Source organism: Ursus arctos, unplaced genomic scaffold (assembly GCF_023065955.2).
Source record: "Ursus arctos isolate Adak ecotype North America unplaced genomic scaffold, UrsArc2.0 scaffold_12, whole genome shotgun sequence".
NCBI lineage: Eukaryota > Metazoa > Chordata > Mammalia > Carnivora > Ursidae > Ursus > Ursus arctos.
In genome coordinates this window covers 5265791-5291317 of record NW_026622786.1, presented here as the reverse complement: position 1 = coordinate 5291317, position 25527 = coordinate 5265791, and the positions used below count along the sequence as shown (strand labels likewise).

Below are 25527 nucleotides of genomic sequence, written 5' to 3'. Positions count from 1 at the left end.
ACTTCAAGAAATAGCAATAGCTAAATAGTTATGGGATCACCTGGATATTTTCCTGCCAATTTTTCCTATAAAGTAGGATTTGATTTGATTAGAGGTACTGTCCTGGGGAAGACCACTCCCAAGTCCAGTTGAGTAATTAAACTGCAGAGTACATTTGGGGCTGACATCTCCAGGCAGATTCTGGCATTTCAAGTCTTTGGCTGCTACTCAAGTTTTGAGACACTACCACATGACCCCCTGGCTCCTGACAGGGATTAGGGAACTAGTCACCTAACTGCACACAGTAGAATTTCGGCTTAGCTTTGGGGAGAGCTGAACAGGAGAAAATATATTTCAGTGCAATTCCATCCTGCTAATCAGTCAGGGTCGTAAAGTAATGAACAGCTGTGGGGCTGCTCTATGCAAACATAACTCTCCCCCTTTCAGCTACATTGATCTCTTGCCAGTTTTATCTACTCTACCAAACCTCCTTTTCCTTCTCTTATATTTTCTGTATCTGAGAATAGCCCATGATGCTCCAAGATACTGAGGTCATTGCTGATTCTTTGACCCATATTTCCTCTCTCATCTAAGCAATTACAAGGCTTAGGAGCCAATGCCCATCTTTTCTGCATCCCCACAGCTCCTGCTGTTCCTATCTTGCCACATTAGGGGGTAGGCTCAAGTCTTTATTGTTTGCCTGTGTCTCTACTTGTTCCCTACGTCTGAAAAAGCCTTAGACCTCTAAACATGAGAAAGCTCTTCTTTACCTGATTAATCTTTTGGTTCTTCAATTCTTAGTCCAGGTGTCGAGGTCTTCTCAGAAGCCTTCCCTGCCCATTCCTAGGCTGGGACAGGACTCATAGTCCATCAACTGTGAACCCACAACATTCTACTTGTCATACCGGGTTTTCATTGCTGGCGACCGGTCTGTCTTTATTCCTCAGCTACTCACACAGGATTTGGCCCATGGTAATATTCACCAAAATGCTATAGGATGGGTCAGACTGACTTGTTCTCCACTCTCAGTGTTTGCCAACTCCAGTTTTTCCCTTGATTTTCAGCTCCCATTTTGTTTTGTTTTGACTACTTTATATCCATAGCTTCCTTCAAGACATGTGTTTTAAAACACCTCTTTGGTCATAAACTTCTCCTACTTTCATTCATAACATCTAATCTTTATTCCTCTTGTTGTTGTGGGAATGTATGCGCTAAGTTTAAAATGATAACAAATCCAACAAAAGTTATATGCGAACATAATAATTGTTTTTCTTAAAACAGTCACCTTGGGAAACTGCACACCTATTTTAATTAGTCATAGCCACAGTCATTTCTGGAGACACTCTTTGGGGATGAGTACCTTCACATTTTTCTGAATATATTTTAATAGTGACAAATCTAGTCTTTGCAGGTGATGTTTAAAATTTGTATAGAGCCAAGTCACCATGAACTATATTTAGTGAGTAAAGAGAATGCTCTAACTGGTAACTCTATGGGTCACAACTAAAAACTAATGTTATTATCTTTCTCTGAACATAATTGCGCAAGGGAAATTCCAAAGCTATTTTGACTAATTATGTTATTTTTGAAGAGTTTCTAGCATCCCAAGGTGACTACTTTCAATAATAGTACTTGCTTATTTATTGTAAAGTGCTTATTCAAATCCAGTTTGGAACTTTTTTTTTTAATTTTATTTATTTATTCGACAGGACAGAGACAGCCAGCGAGAGAGGGAACACAAGCAGGGGGAGTGGGAGAGGAAGAAGCAGGCTCCTAGCAGAGGAGCCCGATGTGGGGCTCGATCCCACAACGCTGGGATCACGCCCTGAGCCGAAGGCAGACGCTTAACCGCTGTGCCACCCAGGCACCCCCAGTTTGGAACTTTATAAGCCTATACTCATACCGACTTGTACTTGTGTAGTGTTGTTTTACATTCTAGTTCAACATCTATTATGTGATAGACACTGGGAATCAAGAAGGCCACGATTTTTGCCCATAAGGACCTCCTAATTAGTTGAGAAGACAGAAATACCAACAGTCCTGTGTAAAAAAGAGATATTTTAATAAGATAAGGAAGCAGTCCAATGGAGAGACTATTTGTGAGAGGGAGGAATTTGTTACAGTGTCAGCAAAACCTTCTCAGGACTGAAGGATTAATGATGATTAGAAATTCACTAAGAGAAGGAGGGAAAGGAAGGAAGGACAAGAGTCCTTCCAAACCGAGGGAACAGAAGGTACAGAGACTGAAACAAGAAGATGTATTTGGGGGAATCTCAAGTTGTTCAATACTGTTATTGTGTAAAGTTCACAATGGGGGCAGAGAGGATGAGATGGGGCCCAATGAAGTAAAGACCTTGTATCTACCGCTTTTAAAAGTTTGGACTTTATCCTGTAAAAGGCAGGGAGATGTTCTGTGGGTAGAATTTTCCTTTCCAGTAGGATTGTAAACTCTCACATCCAATTAGTCACATAGGTTTGCACACCCCCCCAAGATTGTCTCAGATCCCTCTCTTCCTTTCCATTCTGACATTTACGTCATTAGTTCAGGCCTTCATCTCCCCATGCCTGGAGTGTTTCACAAACTCCTGACTGGTCCTTGGGCTCCAGTTCACCTTTTGCTCCTGACAATCAATTTTACACATGATTATCAGAGCAATTTTTGTTTCCATCAAGTCTCACTCCTGTTCAAAAGCCTTCAGTGGTTTTCTATGATCTGAGAGATAACTACTCCTCCCCCTTCTCGGCTTGGCCTTCAAGATCTCACCAATCTGGTGCCAAGCCCCCTTCCCTCCTTGACTCCTGTCACTGCAAATAGTGCCAGAACTCATCTACTTATTCCCTTATCTGTACCTTTGCTTTTATGGTGGCTGGGCCCTGGAATGTTACAACCACACAAAACTTTTTGCTTGTTCTGTTTTCAGCTGTTTTCTTTTACAGATAGTAAGCCCACGTGTACCCATGCTTGATTATATGTCCCATTCTCTTGCCTGGAAGTAACCACTATTCTGGTTATATTCTATTACTATATATTGTATGGTATGCATCCATAAATAATATATAGTATTGTTTTGAAAAAATTTAAACATACATGGATGATACACTTTATATCTCCTTTTGCACTGAGCTTTTCAGTGTCATTTTATTCTTGAGTTATCCCTATTGAATATATGCATGTAGTCTCTTCAATTGCTGTATTTCATTTCATTTTATAAATATACCATACATTATTCATAGGTGGGATTAAGGCTGTTTCCAATTGTTGGCTTTTACAGGGATTCGGGGTGTCATATATGTCCATTGTTGGGTTTTACAAACAATGTTACAATGAATATCTTTAGCAAAACCTTCCTTGAATCCTGCAGGATTCTCCTCAAAAGGGCATCCTGAGTCTTTAGTATCATTCCATTGTGCTGAGCACACTGATACACAAAGTAAGGGAGTTAAAGAAATATTTGCTGAATGAATGAATGAATGAATGAATGAATGAATGGTGTAGCACAACCTAGTTGACAGCCATGTTCCTTTTCAATGGGCTTTGGCGCCTGAGCCCCCATTTCCTTCTTTGACAGCGCTGGACCTTCCCCACCGCATTCCTCCAGCTGGCCCCAGACTGAGTGTAAGTGTGGGTGTGTGGGGGCGATACCTATCTCACTGGAAGAGGTCTGTCTTTCCGGCAAGTTCAGGATCTTGGCAACCCTAGCGTCTGAAGTTCAGGGTCCTATCACCCACCTGCTTCAGCAGAGGCCCGGCCCAGAGGGGCAGTCCAGCCTTGACGGAGTTAAGGCGCGACAAGTACCGACGACGGTTGGAAAAAGCTGGGGGCAGTCGAGGACTCGTAGTAGATCCCTCCGCGCAGCCCCGGCCGGCGCTTCTTCCTGCGGGGAACCCCTGGGTGCTGAAGGCAGCGAGGCCCGGCCGCGGCGACAGGGGCGCGGGGTTTGAGGTGGGAGGAGGCGGCCGAGGCGGGAGGAACACGAGACTGCTTGGCTGCACAGTCGAGAAAGTTTCAGCCGAACTTCGGGCTGCGGCTGAAGCGGCCGCCGAGAAGCGGCAGGCTTGGGGTGCGGGGAGTGGGGGCATTTACTCCTGAGCTTCGGGGCACCGCGCGAGGCCGTGAGCTGCAGAAGCAGAAGGAGGAGAGGAGCGAGTGGGGGACCCTCTGTGGGGACCCCCCCTCATGTGGATCTGCGCAGGCGGCGGCGGAGGCGGCGACCGAGAAGATGCCCGCCCTGCGCCCCGCTGCGCTGTGGGCGCTTCTGGCGCTCTGGCTGTGCCGCGGCCCCCGCGCGTGGTGAGTATCGGGCCGAGGGGTGCTGTCCCCTGCGCCGGGGCCCGCGCACCGCCTCCCTGGCCCGACCGGCCACCTGGGGCGATCAGTGCCCACCCCCCCTTCCGTCCTCCTCTCTGCGAGAAGGCCGGGCTCCGAGCGAGGCCACTCGGTTCCCCAAAGTTTGGACACCGTCAGGGCCTCCTACCCCGCACTCCCCGCCGCCTCCTACGCCCCTCGGCGGGTGGCCCCACACAGGCCTCCTCCGCAGAAGGGGGGGCCGGGCCGCGAGCCTCAGAAACTCGCTTTCCCAGGCACTTAAGTTCGGGGAGTTGGGGTGTTTTGCCCTTTCGTTCTGCGTTTCCTGGGGTCGAGGGAGAGCCGAGTGCCGGCTGTCCGGGACGAACCCTCGCTGGCCGGGGACCGCAGATGGGCTGAGCAAAGGAATGCCAGATTCTGGCGTGGAGGGAGCGGGGGCAGGGCCTCCGAGCAGCTCAACGGCTTATACCTCCACTACCAGACTTAGCTTTACCAAAGGGAGGCACACAGTCCGGGTTGGGTGGGTTTGGTTTGGATGGGGACAGGGTTTCGTGGTGCGCCTGAGTCCTGACACTCCGAATCCCTGATCCCCATGAATCCAGTGTGTTTTGCTCGAGTCTTTGAAAGGTGGAGGCAGGAGCAGTAGGGAAGCTGGTGTGGCTGCAATGCTGAGCTACATGATTTAAAAATCTCAACTGCTGTTATTTTTTCTGAGGCGCTGAGCTCGGGCGCTGTTTCAGAGTCTGTGTCCAGCCCCAGGAATGTGGTGTGAGGATCACCAACTGCTCCAACCTGGCAGCAGCATTTGCTGTGCTTTTGGCATGGTTGGGGGTGGGGCAGGGGCGGGTGAGGAAAAGTGGATACGTCAATTCAAAGTGCTTCCTTGGAAAGCCTCTTTATGGTTGGATATTAGCAACAGTCTTTCTGAACACGGTTGGACCAAGGAAGGGGAAATCGAATCACGTCTTATCCATCCCCCCCCACAGCCTTAGATTCCGAATTTCTTCAGACTGTTTAGTAGAAAGAGCTTGGGTTTTGGAGCCCTCTGTAATCCTGGGTTCAAATCCAGCTCTGCTGTGTGAACTCACCAATCAAATGGCAATGAAATTACCCAGCTAATAGGATTAATTAAGAGGATGTATATTAAACCCATGGCAGTCAAAAGGTATTCAGAAAGTCCTTTCAGGGCAGGGCTGTGTTTTGTTTTTTATGAACTCTGCTTCCAGAGGGTTGGTAGCTTTTGCATGTTTGTTAAACTGATTGGGACTTCTTTTCCTGGTCTAATCCAAGGGAAGATTTTACCTTTACCAAAAAACTAGTACATGAACTATGTCTTTTTGCAAAGAAAAGGTTAAGAAGATGATGAGCTTCAGAAAAATTTGCTCTTTGTTCATTGTTAACAGAGAGTTGGCATGCCAATCACAGATGTTTAAAAGAGAACAAGGTTTTTTGTTGCTGTTGTTTTGTTTTTTTAAATCTTTTTATCACAGTACAGAGTTGTTCAGCACCAACCAGATCCTTCTTGGACAGCTCAAATTCCATGCACCTCTATGTCCCTACGAATTTCAGAAGTGGACCAGGAGGGTGTGTGATGATGAACCAAAAATATTGTTTCAGAAGCATTTAATGAAACAGGATGGCATTTTTTGCCTTTTCTTTTTCTTTTGAGTGAAAGCTTGACTGTAAGTGTAGATTTATGATAAAAAGGACTATAAACAGTGGGCTAGTCTGACAATTACAGTCCTCGGTTTCTACCATTAACTTGCTTTAGTAAATAACTTAATCTTCATGATAGGTACTCTCCCCACCTATGAAAAGAACTAAAGAAATAATCTCCTTTAGAGAGTTGGAGGGAATAATAAATAGGATTGCAAAGTGATTTGCAAAATTAAGTGTTAAATGGTAAGATCAATGTCAGAAATTGGATTACTTTGACACACAGGGCTTCTCTCATTCTAGGACCTCAGTACATAGAATGATAGCCTCTTTCATACTTCTGTACTGATGAGGTATTGCTATTACCAGCTAGCTGTTAGGTGGGCAAGTTGAGTGTTAGTCCATTACTTCAAAGGACTAGATATGGATATTTTTGATTTTTAGACTGGTGTTCTTCAGAGGCTAAACTACTGCAATAAAAGAGATTAAAGAACATGTTTTTTGGTATAAATCTTAAATCTTTTCAGAGCCTAGCAGAGAAGTCTTCTTGAATCTTCTTAATCTGTTACTGTGTTTTTGTCAAGGTACCAATTATAACACACTCTTCCAAATTTTTGAGTGTTCCTGTATTTGGGATTGGGGCCAGTTGTTAATTTAAGTGTCACTGAGTTCCTAAGTCAAGCAGTCAACCCATCTGTCTAATTGTCTAAACAGCTATCCAAGACCACCTCTTGCTCCTTGTTTTCTTTTGCTTTGTAATGGGAAGTGATTCCCTGGTTTTGAAGCCTGCTAGATAATTTCTCAGCTGAATTCTTCTGTTGCTTAAAAAAAAAAAAAAAATCACAAAGAGCATTTTTTTTTTTCTTTTGGACGACAATGAAGTTTATCCTAAAACTATTTTCCTTTTTCTTTCTTCTTGTTCTTTCTATATTATTATTCTTTTGCAGGGGTGGAGGGCGGAGGAAGGAGAGTGATTATCTCTTGTCTCTCTTTTCTTTTTCCTGATGTTTTGATTTTTGAAAATATTTACCCACATCTCCTTGGCATTCCTCTGCGCTATTCCCACCCCACTGTCTATTTCCATAGGCTTCCTGTGGTATAGAGGAATAACTTTTGGTTTACCTGAATTGTATGTGCTGAATTTGTATTTGCTGACTTCAGGACCTTTAGAAAATGTTTAAATTGAGTGGGATATGCTTGGATGCTTCAGAGCAGCCTTACAATACATTTTAAAAATATCACACCCGCAGAAATTCTATTTTGCCCACAAAATTTGCATTGATCTAGTTCCCACTCTGATGCCATTCCTAGTGGTTCTTCTCCTTACCCTGTCTGCTGTGGTAGAACAAATCTCCATGTCCTCGCTGCATCAAAAACAGCTGAGGTGACTTGGACTCAACACCCAGGGATTCTGATACAGTAGGTCCGAGAATCTGTATTTTTCAAGGTTTACAGTAACTTGTTGGAACCCACTGATAGTTCATTATTCTGCCTTGAAGTGTATATAGTGTATGGGGGTCTTTCCTTCTTAATTTTAATAATTTCAAGAATTAATCTAACCTTAGTCAGCTATTCCAGTGTTTAACCCTCTGACTATCAAAGATTTTTAAAATTGCTAACATAAAAGCTGTTGAGTATAATGCCATTTCTTCTTGTTCCCTGGACACAATGGGTCCCCATTGTCTCTTTATAGGGCTTCATATATTTGAATGATACAATATAAATCCTCTCCCTGATCCTTTTCTTCTCTGTTGTCTTTTTTCCCTCAAGCTTCATTCATATATATAGTTTTTGGCTCTCTTTATTTGTCCTTAGTGGTTTTAGAGTAAAAAATCCTAAGCCATTATTTGAATGAAAATATAATAAGAGATTTTACATTATCCTTATATTGTGTTTCCACTCGTTATTTAAGTGCTTTCTTTCTTGACATCTTTATCTGGATTTCACAACTTGAACCTTTCATTTTCCTCCTACTTTTTCCTGATTCTCCTTCTCCTGTCTTCTTCCCCTTCTTTGCAAGTGACTTGAAACTTGAAGGTTTTATTTTCTTCTACTCTGCTCTTTTTATTGGTCTACCATATGTATAATATTTTGGAAAGATCACTGGACTGGGAGCCAGAAGACCAGCATTCTCTTCCAGGCCTGTATTTAATTAGTGTTGTAATCTTGTGGGAGGGATTTTGGTCCTCCATTTGCTCAGGTATGTTGTCCATAGTCACTGAGCCAATTAGAGTCGAGACTAGAATTTCTCTCGTTTGGTCCTCAGTCCAGTGCCTCCTCCATTCTCTACACCACTTCTGTCTTTTGTACAAATGAGCTCATGTACATGAAAACACTTAGAACATTCTCAAGAGCTTATTGTTAATGTGTACTTCTTGAGGAAGAGAATTGTGTTTTTTCATTTATGTGTTTTTTTCTAATACCTTTACCCTGTAGCTGGCACAGTGCCTTAGCATCTAATAGACACTCAATAAATATTTGTTCCATTGAACAATTACTTTTAGTCATTTTCTTATTCTAGACTACTATGGTAATCCAAGACCATTATTATTATTTTTTTGGTAGTATCTGCAAGAGTCATTGCTTACCTTACATTTGGGGAAAAACCAAATGTTTCCCTTCCCCAGATGTTTTATTTAAACTTGCCATTTTGAATTTCAGTGTGTGTGTGTGGTTTCTTCTCTCTTTCTTTTTTTTCTGATCACTTCTGCAAATCATAAAGATCACTGTGACTTTGGAATTTAATCCCAAAGTGCTGGCATCCACCCCCTGCCTCTCACTTGAGCTGTTTCTACTGTTTCCTTTATTACCTAGACCAGCAATTTCTGTTATTTTGTTCAGAGTTGCCACACTTTATTGTAATTTGGTCATCTGGGGAATTATCAGGATGGTATTTTTAAAATTAGAGTTAACTAAGTTTGTGTTTGTTTTGATGGTTTTTTTTGAGATTTTTTTTTCATTATGAGCTGGATATCGCTAACTAGTATTAGACTAAAAAGATATATACATTTAGTAAAGGCTTTTTCCTACCAAGAGAGGTCCCTAAAAACCACTACCACAAACAAAACTCTAAAGATGAGAGGTGATAAATAAAACTCTGGCAGAACCATATAGTGCCTGAGCTATCTCTGCAACAAGATTTGCTCCTTGAGGGTAGGCACTGTGTCACACACGTCCCTTCTCTGGTCCATAAAACTTGTTTGGCATATGCCCAACATGTAGAGTCATCCAAGCAGCAGGTCGGCTTTGTCACAGCACCTGGGACTCCTGCTCTGCCCTCCCCACCTTTGGGACATTCTGGAGGACAGGCTGATGGTGAATCAGGGGTGTGTCTTTATGCTCCTTTCTTCTTTGAAGAGAGAAGATCAGTTGAAAGCTGACCCCACCTACAGACTTTATACTATCTCTTTTTATAAGTTAATGGGTAGCTGAAATTTTCCTCTTTGTTGACTTATGTGTTGGCAGAAACTTTAAACTTCATCTAGTCCTTCTATCCTTTCCATGCTGTATCTGCTCCTCTTACAACATCCTGGTCAAGAGGTAGTCTGCGTTTGTGCTTGAACAACTCTTGTGGTAGCTTCCTGCTTTTGGAAGCAGCTTAGTTCATCTCTGGACAACTCTGATTTTTAGAAAGATTTTCTTATATTCAGTTGTAACCTGTCTCCATATGGCTTGTGCCCCTTGGCATCTTCTCAAGAATTTGCCTTATAGAGTCCTGAGCCGTGCATGAGTAACAAGGATCCAAAGGGGTACTCTTTACTGAAGTGATACCTCTCCCTCCATAAAAGGAGTTAGACCTAGTGAGGGGCGTGAAGATGATTCCATCTGGGTTGTTTTCCTGGAGATTCTGATTCAGTGGGTCTGAAATAGTATCTGGGAATTTGTAGATTTAAGAAATAGCCAGTTAATTTATATATTAGGGAAATTTGGAATCACTGCAGAATGAATCTGGGGAAACCAAGGATTTTTTGGTTTAGTTTTTGTTTGTTTGTTTGTTTGTTTGTTCTTTGATAGTACTAGCGATAGGTTGCTCTGTTTGGGTGTTGTGGTCATTTTTTTATCCTTGAAAGTGCTTGCTTCTTGCTACATGCCTAGCTTGCTGGTGAGGTTGCTCTGGTATCCCTATAAGGCTAGTAAAGTTGTTCGTTTTGTCTTAAAAAAGTAATCTACAAACTATTCAGAATCTTAGGGCTGCTGTGGATGTGTTGTATATGACTTTGGTGGAAGCTTCCTTATCCACTTCATCAGAATGTTAGCAGAGATGCCAGAATACATAGGTGTTCCATGATTTTTTGGTGTCCACTAAGAAATTCTGTCCTAGTCCTTGTGCCGACACTGCCTTTGAGGATGTCTGCTGTGTTCACCCGTGAACACGTATCTGGTGTCAGGAATTTCCCTCAGATGTGTTAGTGCAAAAAGATATAAAGATCACTCATTTCCTGCAGTCTTGCCTTTGGGCTGTCTGGGCTGTTGCAGCAAATGGAATAAGGAAGGGAGAATAAAGAAGGAATCAAGGGTCTCTTGAGTAGAACGGAGCATTCATCAAGAAGGGGCCCGGGAGTGCTCCTCTGACAAAGACACTTAATGTTGCTGTCCTTTACAGGAAGTAGAGAGTGGCTTCAGATATGAAAGGTTAGGCTCATGGCCTCTGGATGGGACAAACTGCAGTGTTCATTTGTAGTGGTAGGTTTGCTGCAGATCCGTGCTTCCTGTCTTCTCCTTTTTGAGGCAAATACCAGTTGTGTGGCAGAAAATACATTGTGACCTTAAAAAGAAGAGTAAAGCCAAGAAGGGGGGGGGCATGATAAAAGCCAGAGCTTGGAGTGAGAAAAGTGAGGTGATTATTGTATTAATTTATTTGTATGTGTAAATATGTAAGCTTCTATATAAAACTCTGGTAGGAGCCCTAGCTGTTCGCTCAGAGATTTATTATCTTCGTAGCTCTGCTGTCCCAGTGGTGTGTTAGGGAGGATTGTGGTGTGTTGTTATCCTTAATTTGTGTGTTTCATCATGTGGTAGGGAGTACAGGGTATTCTGCTTTTGTAGATGTGTGGGAATCATTGACCAAGCCGAAGATAGGGCTCTGCCCCCAGGGAGCTGACATCATCGGGGAGATAAGGCAGATGAGCACACAATTAGGAATATGAAATACAAGTCATTTAAGTCACTTATCTACAGTCTCAGAAAGCAGTTTCCTGCAGTCAGGGTGACTAAGAGCTGTAGGGTCTAGGGGAGTAAGCTGCAGGTCTACTAAGGAATAGTGACTCCCATTGCATTCCAGCTAGGCTTGTCTGCTATTCTCCCCTTTCTCTTTTGTAATTTGGAAGTATCAAAACTTAACTTGGGGAAAAGATAAAGACCCCTTTGTCTGGTGGGGGTCTAAAGGTAAATTTGGCATATGTTGTGGTATCTATTCTATCTATCAGTGGGTTTGTGGCAAGAGAGAGGGCTGTGTTCTTAGTCCTGGATGCCAGGCCTGATGTAGGACAAGTTAAGGTGGAGATATCTTCTTTGGAAGATCTAGTTCTCAGTGGCAGTAGCTGAAGGAACTTCTTGTCATGGCCAGGCAATGACTGAGGTACAGTATGGACACCCCCAGAGCTGCTGCCTCAGGTGGCATTGATTAATCATACTAACATCTCCCTCACCCACTGTGCTTGTCTTGGCAAAACCCTGTTCCACCAGCTCCTCAAAGTTTGTGTTTTACTAGATATGATTGAGCAAGTCTTGGGGGTCATTTTACTGTCCTTTGCCACTCTTGAGCTGTGGGCCAGTTACTTTGGTCCAGCTCTGGTGCCCTTGGACTTTGGCCATTCAGTGAGTGGCCTTGGACTTTCTTCTCATTGGACTGAAGCACCTTCCCCAGAGGCCTGCCTGAGGCAGTTTCTAGTCTTCAAGTCAGTTGCTTTCAGAATGTTGGCACCTGGGCAGTGACTCTGGGTCTTTGAATACATCAGTCAAACATCATGCCAAGATGGACTCATCGCTTCACAAAGACAGGTTGGATCTATGGGTGTTGCAGAACCTGTTTCTGGGTTAAGAGTAGCTCTCCCTCCCTTGTATGTATTTAATCATATGAAGAAAGCATGTGTATATTTTATGAAGTAAGGAAAACATGACGATAATATTTTGATTGGAGTCAGATATCGTCTCCTTAATAATATATTGTCTTTTAACAAATAGCATCACTTTAAAATACAATTTTGCTTGCTGAATAAAGTGTTGTACAAGACGCTGTGGTTACGTTCTAAAGTATACCACCTTGTTCAGAGGCAGGTGCATTTTACAATTGTTGCTGTTTGCTTCTTTTTCGTCTCATTTTACTCTCATCTGTCTTTTTTTAAATGATTTTTATTATCTTATGTTAGTCACCATACAGTACATCCCTGGTTTCCGATATAAAGTTCGATGATTCATTAGTTGCATATAACACCCAGTGCACCATGCAATACGTGCCCTCCTTACTACCCATCACCAGTCTATCCCATTCCCCCACCCCCCTCCCCTCTGAGGCCCTCAGTTTGTTTCTCATAGTCCGTAGTCTCTCATGTTTGATTCCCCCTTCTGATTACCCCCCCTTTCTTTATCCCTTTCTTCCCCTACTGATCATCCTAGTTCATATGTTCCATAGATGAGAGAAATCATATGATATTTGTCTTTCTGTGCTTGACTTATTTCACTTAGCATTATCTCCTCCAGTGCCGTCCATGTTACAGCAAATGTTGAGAATTCGTTCATTCTGATAGCTGAGTAATATTCCCTTGTATATATGGACCACAATTTCTTAATCCAGTCATCTGTTGAAGGGCATCTTGGCTCCTTCCACGATGTAGCTATTGTGGACAATGCCGCTATGAACATTGGGGTGCATATGGCCCTTCTCTTCACTACTGTCTGTATCTTTGGGGTAAACACCCAGTAGTGCAATGGCTGGGTCATAGGGTAGCTCAATTTTTAACTTTTTAAGGGACCTCCACACTGTTTTCCAGAGTGGCAGTACCAACTTGCATTCCCACCAACAATGTAGGAGGGATCCCCTTTCTCCCCATCCTCTCCAACAATTGTTGTTTCTTGCCTTGTCTATTTTTGCCATTCTAACTGGCGTAAGGTGGTATCTTAGTGTGGTTTTGATTTGAATTTCCCTGATGGCTAATGATTTTGAACATTTTTTCATGTGTCTGTTAGCCATTTATATGTCTTCATTGGAAAAGTGTCTGTTTATATCTTTTGCCCATTTTATGATTTGTTTATTTGTTTCTCGTGTATTGAGTTTGAGAAGTTCTTTATAGATCTTGGATACCAGTCTTTTATCTGTAGTGTCATTTGCAAATATATTCTCCCATTCCGTGGGCTGCCTCTTAGTTTTTTTGACTGTTTCCTTGGCTGTGCAGAAGCTTTTTATCTTGATGAAGTCCCATAAGTTTACTCTCATCTGTCTTGTGAGGAGATTCTGGAAAGTTTTTAAGCCTTGAGGGTTAAAGAGTGTATTTTCCCTAGACCCTAAGAGGGGCAGGTTGCTATGCTGGCGTAATTATCCAACATTCAAGTAAGAATAATTGGATAGTGTTTACTCACTAATATCTTCTGTTGAGTTTCTGAATATGAATAGTCAGAAAACTAGACAGTGCTAATGTGTTAACTTCTCTAAATGGTAATTGTAGTAAGCTGCAAAGAAACTGTTGTTTAATTCTCTGCTTTCACATGCTTTTGTCTGTCCAGAAAGTGTTGAGACTCGTTGAAGTTTGAGGATGTGTATATTTTGATTATGATGTTTATTATGTTTTTCTTTGCTGTGAACATGCCTTTATTTATTTGCTAGATCTTCTTTAATTGGAAATGTTGAGGACATTTACTTTATTACAACATTTAAAGCACTTTCTAAGCTTTATGAGGATTAGTAGAGAAAAGCCATATCGTGTGAATCATTCAAGTCCTTGGTCCTGTGTTACTATTTAAAGTAAGTGAGAATATTTCATGACTCCTGTGACATATGCTTCCTAAGAGATTTAAGGAAAATGGTTGTAACTAAAAACAAACATTGTAGTATTTTAAGGTAGGTTTAAGTAGTAATAATTATTCCTCGTGCTTATACATAATTAACTTATACTTTGTTGATTTTCTCTGGCACCTTTACAAGATTATTTTGGAGAGGGAGTTTACTTAAAAAGTAATTACATTTAAAAGTAGTTAAGGACATTGAAAAATCTAAGAAAGTGTGAGAAAAATAGTCACAATCATACCACTCTTAATATTTTCGTGTACATCTTTTGGTCTTTTTTTTTCTACCTTTAGTTTTAAAGTGTTGTTGATTCATAATATATACAAAATTTTCTGTACTGCCTTTCTTTGATGGTTATAAATATTTCTTATATTTTTAAACATTTTTCATAAATTGAATTTTATTGTTTAAATAATATTCTTTTTTTAATATTCTTATTTTCTAAAAGACTTTTGTTAAGATTTATTTTAGAGAGGCATGGAGGGGCAGAGGGAGAGGGAGAGAGAGAGTCTTTTTTTTTTATAATTTTTCTTTTGTTATATTAGTCACCATACAGTACATCCCCAGTTTTTGATGCAATGTTCCATGTTTCATTATTTGCGTGTAACACCCAGTGCACTAAAAAAGACAATTATCATATGGTTTCACTCATTTATGGAATATAAGAAATAGGAAGATCTGGTAGGAGAAGGAAGGGAAGAATGAAGGGGGGGTAAACAGAAGGGGGAATGAACCATGAGAGACTGTGGACCCTGGGAAACAAACTGAGGGCCGGTGATGAGAGAGTCTTAAGCAGACTTTGTGCTGAGTGTGGAGCCTGATGCAGAGCTTGATCACATGACCCTGAGCTGAAACCAAGAGTTGGGTTATTAACCGACTGTGCCACCCAGGTGCCCAATAATATTCTTATTAGTAGGGTTACTATGTTTTGACCATTCTTTGGTTTGATTGCGTATTTAGTTGGTTCCATTTTTTCCCTATATAAATGATACTCATCTTCATAGAGAAAAAAAATTCCTCATTAGGATTTTTCCTCATTAAGCTAGATTTGCAGAAGAAAAATTGCTATGTCAGAGTGATTTTAAAAAATTGGGAAACAGAATTTAAAAACAGGAAAATAAAATTAAAATCTCCAATAATTCCATCACCTCCAACCAAAACCCACTAATATTTTGATACATTGTAGACAGTTTTTTTTCTGTGTCTATTATTGCAGTTGGGATTTTAGCATATGTATAGTTTTATCATCTGCTTCTGCACTACTTAAATACTGTGAATGTTTTCCTATATATATAAGTGTTCTTTAACAATATTAAAGGCTGCATACTGTTCTGTCTTAAGGATCAGTTATATATATAATTTAAACTGAAATCAGTTCTTAGTTTGTAATTTTTCATAATTATAAATAATGCTATAATGAAATTCTTATATATAAATCTTGGTAGGGATATTTATTTTGTTAACACTAAGCTCTCAGAAGTCAAGTTATTGCATCAAAGAGTATGGATCTTTTTGTGACTTTGATACACACTGCCAAATTCCCTTCCATATAGTTTGACCAAGCTATAGTTCCATCAGCAGAATATGAAACTGTCAGTGTTGCCAACTGTGTTCAACACTGGTTTTTGTTTTTAAAACTTAACCAATTCGGTAGGTGGTAAACGCTACCTCACCTTAATTTGCCTCCCTGATTACACAGTGATATTGAATGGTTTCGCATATGGTCAGTGGCCACTTCTGATTTACTTATTTTGGTAAACTGTGTCTTTTACCCCTCATGTATTCATTTTTTGGTTACTGATTTGAAAAAGCTATTTCTATACATTAAGGATATTAGTCCTTTGTCTTGAATGTGTTGCAACATTTCAAATTGCTACCAGTATATGTATTTTTTTCTTCCAAATATTTATTTAAATTCTAGTTAGCATAGAGTGTAATATTGGTTTCAGGAGTAGAATTTAGTGATTCATCGCTTACATATAACACCCAGTGCTCATCTTAACAAGTGCCCTCCTTAATACCCATTGCTACCAATATTGATATCAAAAACGGTTTATTCATAGGTTAATTTTTTAATCCTTTACTTGAAATGAGCTTGTTCAGTTTTCCTTGTATTTGGTAACTGGTATTTTCTTTAGCCAACTTAAAATTCTAATATGTATCATCAAACAACAAGCTGTCAGTTGTATGTGCTCAGGAATTGCACATTTAACATTTTATAAAAAGATCCTGGAGGAAAACAGTATATTCTGGAGCTAAATATGTGGGTTTTTGTGGGTTGAGGGTAATCTGCTTATGTCCTGTCTTCCTCGATAGCCAAGGTTTTTCAAGTATGTAACATCCGTAAAAGGCAGGGCTTGTGCACTGCTAAATCTGACATTTTGACCTAATTGATAATTGTACCGTGGTCTAGCCAGTCAGTTTGGTCAGACAACAGGATGACTAAGATTCCCTCCCCTCTCTCCTCACCAAATGGATTAGTTGTGGGACAGAACTGACTGAATCAACCTGTTGTTTTGGCACCCCATGGACACCACCGGTTTCTTCCATTTCTCCCTCCAGCTTCCCACTGCCTTAGTGCAGTGCTGTGTGTGCAGTGGGTAGGAGATCCATGTTGTTGCTGAAGAATGTTGCAATAAAGAAGAGTAGACTGCTTGTTTTTCAAGCTTGTATGTTCTTAAGGTATCCTGCTGCTTTTGACATTAAGAGCTCCAGCTGAACTGTTGTATGTGGAAGTCCTGCCCGTCTTAAGTGTTAGATTCAGAGTAATTTCAGGCAATATGAATGCTTTCTTAAGTATCATTGGAATTTACTAGGTTGGTTGTTTGCCAGCTTTTGCCATATTTAGCATGAAGAGACCTGGGGAACAAGGACACTTCTGACCAACCAAAGAAGGAAACCTTTCTGAAGAGGATTGTGACTCTTTTTGTTTTGTTTTGTTTTGTTTTGTTTTGTTTCTTAGGTGTGGTTTAGAGAATGCCAGTTAAGAGATTTGGTTTGTGTCCACTGGTCTTTGTTTCTGTGCCCCATCCACAAAATTAATTTATGTGTGGGAAGAGAGATTTGATAGTGAAGCTCTTTCTTACCCTGAAGTCTAATATTATTTCTGGGAGGTAATTAGAGAATTCTTACGCCTAGACTGTGCATTGAGAGGCTTAATCAGCAGGTGAAGCTGTTGATTAAAAACAGGTTGATGGGTGCTTATTCTCATCTTTCTTCTTGAAGGCTTATTCGTTTTCTGCTCTGTCCCGGTCTGAATTTATTTTGGCCCAGTCGTTTTCTCCATCCTTCTTTTGGAATGATCAGCCTTCCCTCTATGGCTTAAAAGTTCTCTGCCTGTTTTTCCATTTTAAAGATGAAGATAGTATTTGGAAGGGCATCAGTCAATATAACTAACATACAACTTATTTTCATAAAGTAAAACAACCCCAGCATTTACATAGCAATGTAGAGTTTACAGAACCCTCTTACATAATTACCTCCTTTATTCTTCACAAAACCTTGGTGGAAACTGAGCCTCAGAGGAGTTACTGGCTTGTGTACCATTGTTTAGCTCTAGATAATAAGTGACAGAGCTGGGACTAAAACTTGTGGTTTGACTTTTTAAACCTCAGCTTTTTTTCTTTTAAACATTTTATTGAATTCTTACTATGTGTCTGTCATTTTGCTGGGGCTTTACATGTATTTCCTCATTTAATTCACATGGCTGTCCTTTGGGGTAGACAGTATATAACTGTTTTACAGATAAGGAATTTGGAACTTGGATTCATAGCTTTGGGTGTGGAGGTGAATAATGTTCTTAATGAAGAATGGAGCCAGGATTCAGACCTCTGGCTCCAGGGCCTCTACAGTCAACCTTGGCGCTTTACGTGCATTCATTAGTTCTACCGCACAACACCTCTACGAGATGGGGAGTAGATTAAGTGGGGAAACTGAGGCTTATAAAATGCCCAGGATAATGCAGTTAAGTGGCAGAGTTGGGATTTAAAGCTATGTCTGTCTGGCTCAGCAGTCCTTACTCATTCCAGTATACTAAAGATGCATGTTTTTGTGATATGAATTAGTTCATTAGACTGGCAGTTCTTTGAATGTAGAGGTCAGCTATTAGTACTCCTTTGTATCTTCTGAATAAAAAAGAAATGGATGCACGTTAGTTGACTGATGGCCCTTGACTTCCTTCAGTTGATTTCTATCACTAGGACAAGCAAATTGAATTTGGGTTGAGAGGAGGGGAGTTCTCATTAAGGATGAGTCTTTAAGCCAAAATGGGCCAGAGCTATGAGATCTTCAGAGGACTGTTCTCAGGAGCCATGGTCTGACTCCTGAGGGTGCTGCCTGGGGACATTCCTGGCTGTGTTTCTGGAGACTTCCTTAAGAGGGAATTGTCACTATGGGGAGAGAAGGTGGGGATATATTTAAGTCTGGCTCTGAACATACTGGCCCCATGTCCTTGGGCAAGTTTCTTAAGCACTCTGTGCCTCAAATTCATTATTAATAAAATGAAGATTGTAGGAGCATGTAATTATTAGGGTTGTTATGAGGGTTAAATAAATTAATAAAAGTGTATAATGTAATAATAATTCATATTACAATGCCTGGCACAGAGTAAGAGTGCAGTAAATAGTAGTTGTTGTTGGTGGTATTATTTTATGTTGCAATATGGACTTTTTGTTGCTTTCACTTTATTCAAAAGTGTTTGGGTGATTTGGACCCTTGGTGAGAAATAGGAGCCTCACCTTTGCAGCATGTAGATTGTTCACTGGTTTTCAGTGACCCTATAAATATTTAGGGGTATCGTATTTGAGTCTGTTCCCTTAATGGTGTGTACTTGCAACTTGGAGAAATTTTGTCTGTTACACAAATTTCACTGATAGGTGTTAATTCATTTCCCCATTATTTACTAATCAGACATTTGTGGTTGGATGTTATGCTTACTACAGAAATGGCGATTTTTCTGAGGTGTATCTTTCAGGATAATATCAGTTGTTCCCCAGTTTCATATGATGTGGCAAACATCATCACATGCCATTCTGTTTCCCCATGTGCAATACTAGTCTAAACCCCAAATATTTAATGTTTTGATTAGCCTTATAGCCCTTAATGGGCTATCTCTGTTAGCTATTTTGAAATAATGAAAATATCCTATAGTCTGTTATTACACCTTTGGGGGCTCCTGGAAATTTGGGGAATCTCAGGGGATTACCCATCTAGTCCATCCTTGTTTTATAGATGTGGAAACCAAAGCCCAAAGAAGTGATTGGCCAAAGGACCCAGAGCTAGGTCAAGGTTGGGGCCTGAATCCAAGCTCTTATTTTCTAGTGATCTTTCCTCTGCATTCATTATTCAAATGGTCTGTCAGTATAGCGACCATCTTTTTTTTTTTACATTTGTTTCCCATGACAGTTTGCTTATTCTCAAGTTTTGGCAGCCTTGACCAAATGGTTGTCAGGTTTTTGTTTTGTTTTGTTTTAAGACAAAACTCCACATTTTATATTGCTGATTTAGTAAACTGTCTTCTACGTACCACTCCCTTCTGCTCCCTCTATAATTATTTCTAAGACTTTGTTTTTCAGTTGTGGGAATACTATGAAAGGTTTTCTTTTATAGTCTGAGATATTTATAATGATGTGTAAGCACACTGTTTACAGAAAATGTAAGTGGTGCATATGGTAACTCAAATACTCTTAAAACACTTAAAATATTTTCCAATAATTTAAATCTTTCCAAAGAAACAGCTGAAAGCACTTATGGTAGAAGAGAGGAGGTGTACACTAAGGATAGCAGCATTTGAACGTAATTAATGTAGATAAAAGTGAATGTCACTTTGGAGGAACGGGGAGTATATGCCTGAAAGTGGACCGAGGCGTGCCTCCTTCTTAATAAAGTGAACAAAACAGACAAAAATCTCTGTCCTTATGGAGCTTATATGCAGTAACAATAGCTTTCCTATACTGAGGATTTATTGTGTGACAGATGCATGACAGTACTTGGTCAAAGTACTTCACCTGTTTCCTTTGGTCCTTATAGTAGGTATTTGATTCCTATTTACTGAGAGGTTAAGGGATGGTCATCTAGGCCACTCAGCTGATCATTGGTATAGGCCAGCAATTGGAACCCCTCTTGTACAACTCCAGAGTTCACACACTTAACCACTATAAATAATGCCATCGTTGGATTTGGTGGAATCCTGTAGTCACAGATAATGTAACTTTGGATGTAATAATATTTTGTGTACCAAACTGCCTTAAGTTGTACCCTTCTTAACATGTTACCGCTGAATGAACATTTGTATTATATAGGAATTATTTAAACTTCAAAATTCCATTTTGAGGATTTGCAGTCCTTTCTACATCTTTTTGAAAGTGGGAAGAATGGCTTTATGTTTGTCATAATCCAAGGAAAGTTGTTTAGCATTTCTTTCCCTTTGATTTCTTGATCCTAAAAGAAATTCTTTAGTAGATTAAGATCAGGAATGAATGGGTAGCTTCTTTTTTTTCCTTAATAAAAAACATTTTGAAAGATTGAAAATGGCCATCCAGAGTCATATTTGTGCCAGCCTTTTTAGTTACGGATAGCTTTTTTTTTTTTTTTCTTCAGATAGCTCTTTCTTGACTGTGCACATGCACGTGTATTCTTATTTAATTTTGAAAGGGATGTAAGAAACCACATAAAACAATTGGAATTCCTCAGCATATGAACAATGGACGTAGCCAATTACTGAAACTACCCAGTACTAACTTATTTTGACCTGGGAAGTGCAGCATTTCTACATATATCATTATAGAAAAAGCACACTCTTTTCTGCGATCTTTTTCCATATTATTATCTCCTTTGTTACTCATAGTCAATAGTCGTCTGTACTAATAGATGAGAGAATGTGTCGGACACCAACAGATAATTCCAGATAATCCTGTCTGTTTTAAAATAGAGCCCTACACATGCATCCTCACACATGTGGGTCCTTTCAAACATACTGGACTCTGCTCAAGGTTTAGTTGTGTTAGCTGCCCTTTGAATGGTGAAGGGGAGAATGCTCAGAGATATTACGGAAATGAAAGAGATAAATGACAGTGTAGGTTGATTGTTTGTTTTTAATTCTCTCTTGGATTGATTTTAGGTACCCTTTCCTACTACTTTTTGATTTTTGCTTTAGCATGGCTGGTGAGTTTGGGAACCACCTAGACGTGGCTCTGATTCTTAGTTAAGAATATTGTGCAAGCCACTTAACTTCTCTAAGTCTCGGTTCCCTTATTTATGTAGCAGGGATAATAGTAATACCTAATTTGCAGGATTATTTGCAGAGATATTAGAAACAACATGTTTAATTGCATGGTTCTAGGCACAAAACAGACACTCAAGTTTAAAACTTCATTAGCCTCGTGGTAATTCCCCTCTTTGGAAGATATGGTCTGGAAGTACTTGTCTCTGACCCTTCTTGTTTCAGTTTCTTCCAAGGATTCCCTTTAGACTCTGCTTCATTGCCAAGACAAAATTATGGATCACCTGAAGAGCAGACTAAAGCTCTATTGTCTAGTAATTTCAAATTTGTAAATTAACTTCATGTGAATTAAAAGCCTTTCTGTTTCTAACATTTTGTCAACTCAAGTTTGCAGCATCTTGCACCTGTCCCTTCAGAAACAGTTGATTCATAGAAAAAATTATTTAGTATTTCAAGTTAAAGCCAGAGAACTTTTTTAATAAGGAAGATCTAGTTGGTTGGCTTTTTTGTTTCCATCTTTCTACTCTGAGTCTTAATGGAAATCAGGTTTGAAATGTTAGAAGCAGTTGGTTTTCAGCATTGGGAAAGCTTATCTAATCAGGCATGTGAAGTGGCCTGTGTTGGATTTCTGTGCCAGAGAAGGCTAGGGGAGGTTGAGGAGATTATCACTCTTGCTTATAATTCCTGAGCATTGTCGAGACACTGGGTGAGCAGTAGGGATATTTAAAAAAAAATGTTGAACTTAGACCAGTCCAACACACATCCCACTCCCATTTGTGCTGGTCTCATAACACAGGTGTAGGTGAGCAAATTTGAATCATGTAAAAGTTTGTCATTTCTGGGCTTGATGGTGAGGATTTCCTGTTTCACAGAATTTCGGATTGGAAGTTTTACATTAAATAGTGCTTTCTGGTGTATAGTCACTTTTGTAAACATGATCCCATTTGAGCCACAAATAAAGTCTTCTAAGGAGGGAGGGCTGGTGACATTACTTTAGTTTTACACGTGAGAATAGTTAAGTCTCAAATAGCTCAAAGGAATTCCTCTAGATCACATGGTGAGTATAGAGCAAAGCTGGGGTTCGAACTCAGGTCCTGATTTCTAGGGCAGTTCTTGCTTCATTATACCACACTGCTTCCTGCATAATGTACCTAAATCTGAATTCTGTGCCCCAAGATAGGAAAGGATTCTCTTCCTTTCTGTTTGATTAGCCGTGGCAGAGCATGACTGCAGTAAAGCAGAAGTTGAGGATTCTTTCCCCAGATGATCGGTTAGCTTTTCCTAAAGCTATTCTGTGTCCCCAGTTGTTACTCTTACCACTGTTACCTGGACAGGATGTTGATCCAAAGTGAAATAGGCAGGAGAGTGTGGCTGACTCAGCTTAGTCCATCACAGCTTTCCATGTGTTCTGCCAGTGGGTCTGTAATGTCATGTTCGTTTACACGCATTTTATGTGCTCTGGGGTCTATTTCTTAGTATTTTTCTCAGCTGTTTTTAATGTCTCAAGCCTTAGTTCTTCCTGAGTGGCCTGAAGTGACTTTCCTGTTCCTTACAGTTTCTCTAAAATCTCTCAAGAGCGTGCAGCATGGGCTTCTCCTCGATGTAATTTTATTTCATAGCCCCTGGCAGTTCTCTGCTTAACTTAAGCAGAATATAAATTGTGAATGCAGATAGGCATGTCAGTATTGCACTGTCACTTATGTAAGTGCACTTTAGCTTTTCTTCTTTCCTTTTAACCAAAATGAGGAAATAGAGAATGTTTTGTTATGGTAGTTTTACACACACACCCGCGAGGAAATGCGGAGTTAGCTTCTGTGGGAAATGTAACTGATACATTTCAGGGAACAAAGTGCCTGGTGGCTAAAATTTTAAGTCTGCCAAATGTTCATAGGGAAGGAAAGAAAAATGATCAAGCTCTCATATTGTACTTCAGTTTAGCTTATTAATTCCAAGGTTAATGATTTATAGGCGTCTCTGCCTTGTTTACACCTGTCAGTATATGAAAGTATGCTTGTCTTTCCACAGAATCCATTTCACAAGTTGTGCTTTTCATTCGAGGGAGCTATCTCAACAAGTGTTCTTTCAAGGGGAACAGCGTAGGAAAGCTTTCCACCCAGTGGCCAACTGGTTGAAGGTTTGATACCTCAATATCAGCAAAATGTCAAGTGGACCATTGTGACCCCTCCAGCAATCCAGCTGGACATTTGGCTGTGCCCTGTGGTCAGCTGATAGCTTCCTTGCTGAAGGCAACTGTCATCCAGCCACACCAGGGCCATGCACCCTTCCTCACTAGGAAGTCTTTGAGACCTGGGATTCCCCAGTCTCTATCACCCTGAGGAGAGCTTTACTAGCACAGGGATAGCAGTGTTGCTCCTGAGGTACATAGCTTATTCAAAATAAATATAATTTGTTCTTAGAAAGTTGGGAATTGATTACAGTTTTTCTTCATGACGGGTTGAAATGAACAGACTTATAACATTCACTCAAGTAAAAGAATATTCATGGTTTTGGTAAAGTGTTAAATTTCGAATTTGATAACTTGGAATTTGAATTAAACAAACGTCCCTAATTTGTGTGTGTGTGTGTGTGTGTGTGTGTGTGTGTGTGTGTGTGTGTCTTTCGGGAGGAGGAATAGACCTTGGAACTGTTAAAAGAATGTTTTTTAGGGGCGCCTGGGTGGCGCAGTCGTTAAGCGTCTGCCTTTGGCTCAGGGCGTGATCCCGACGTTATGGGATCAAGCTCCACATCAGGCTCCTCAGCTATGAGCCTGCTTCTTCCTCTTCCACTCCCCTTGCTTGTGTTCCCTCTCTCGCTGGCTGTCTCTATCTAAAAAAAAAAAAAAAGAATTTTTTTATAATAGTGCCCATTCTCAGTTGGCGGAGAATAGCTATCCAAATGTTGCTCAGGTCTAGCAAAAAGATTTAGGGAAGTTGTAATGAGTTTAATAACCATTGTGGAGTGACATAGATCGACACACCCAATTACACAAGACCTGAGTCTGAGAACTGTTGATGTGCAATCGTCCCATCAGCATCTGCTCATTATTATCAACAATAATAATGGCTCGACTATTTCTTTGGGGCCACATGAAAAGACAGTGTACCCATAGTAAAGGGTAAGTCAGACCTGACAAAAACATAGCTCTCCCTAAGCCTTTGTTCCCAAACTTCTCTTTATACATTTCGTTTTGTTTGGTTTTGAAATATCTCACGTTATTTCTTGCTTGCCATTCATTTTCCTACTTAAATATCATGTCTTTCTAGCTCAAATTTTTGCCAAAACCATGAAGGGCCAATGTGTCTGGGTTATTTTTCTAATCCATTTCTTTGTCATTTGAAAGCCTTCATGTCTCTGGTTTCATGCTGCTTTATGTGTCCAAAGGTATTCAGTATCTTTTCTAGTTTACATTTTTGTTAGAACTGCTGTCAAACCACTTCTGAGCTCTTTCTAATATAAGTCATTTTGGTCACTGTGAGTGGGAGGGGAGGAATCGGTTCACAGGAATAAATTTGCATGTTGAGAAGATAATATGTAATAGTTTTCAAAGCACTTTCAAGTGCACTGTATCTTTTATAAGACTATGTGTTCATTTCTGGAGACTGCAAGAGAGACCCTCTGAGACCTATTCAAAAGTCACGCTGTCAAGTCCCAGGACTGGCTGGAGAATCAAAGCCAGGTCTTTATTCTCTTCCTTGGCGTATAACTGGATCATTATTTTATTGGCAGAAATATGGAATCTTTCAGTTTTTAAAAGGTATTTGCTTGCCTTTTGGAAGGTATGTTAGCAGCCCTTTCCAGAGTGGAGAGAAGATAGTTATATTTTCCAGCCTTTTGATAAAATATCATTGTGTTATCTCCAGATCTTATTATTTCTAACTAGAGTCTGATGGCACTGCACGGCTTCTGACTAAGTTACCTTTTGGAAAATTAAGGTTTTATAGAAATTAATGTGCTTTTCCATGACTTTCTGAAGGAACAGACTCAATCTAGTGATACAAATGTGTTCTTTGATTTCTTAACACATTATAAACTTTAATTTTGGGGTTCTAGTATTTGATTAACTTCTTTCTGAAGCATGTGTTTGTACACAAAATGGATGCTTAACTAGTGCTCATTGATTTCGGCAATTGGCCAAATGCAAGATGAGTATTGGTACAACAGTATCGTACAACTTCAGTGCCAGAGTTGCTGTGTGCAGACTGGCTGTGAGACCTACTTTTACCTTTTGAGAACGAATGTAGATTTTTCAGAAATCACCCCAAGCCTGTGGTCCAGAAGTCTCGGAATGGGGCACAGTAAGCCCAGGGAATGTACTTAGGTAAGAGAACATTTAGGGAGTAGGTTTTGTATTCCTTCTAAGAGTTAGGC

General features: G+C 40.3%; 1 pseudogene; it reads left to right on the top strand.

Annotated features, from left to right (window-relative positions):
* The first annotated feature begins 3651 nt into the window (after positions 1-3651).
* LOC125281743 (notch homolog 2 N-terminal-like protein A) overlaps positions 3652-25527 on the top strand; it is a 77801-nt pseudogene continuing 55925 nt past the window's right edge.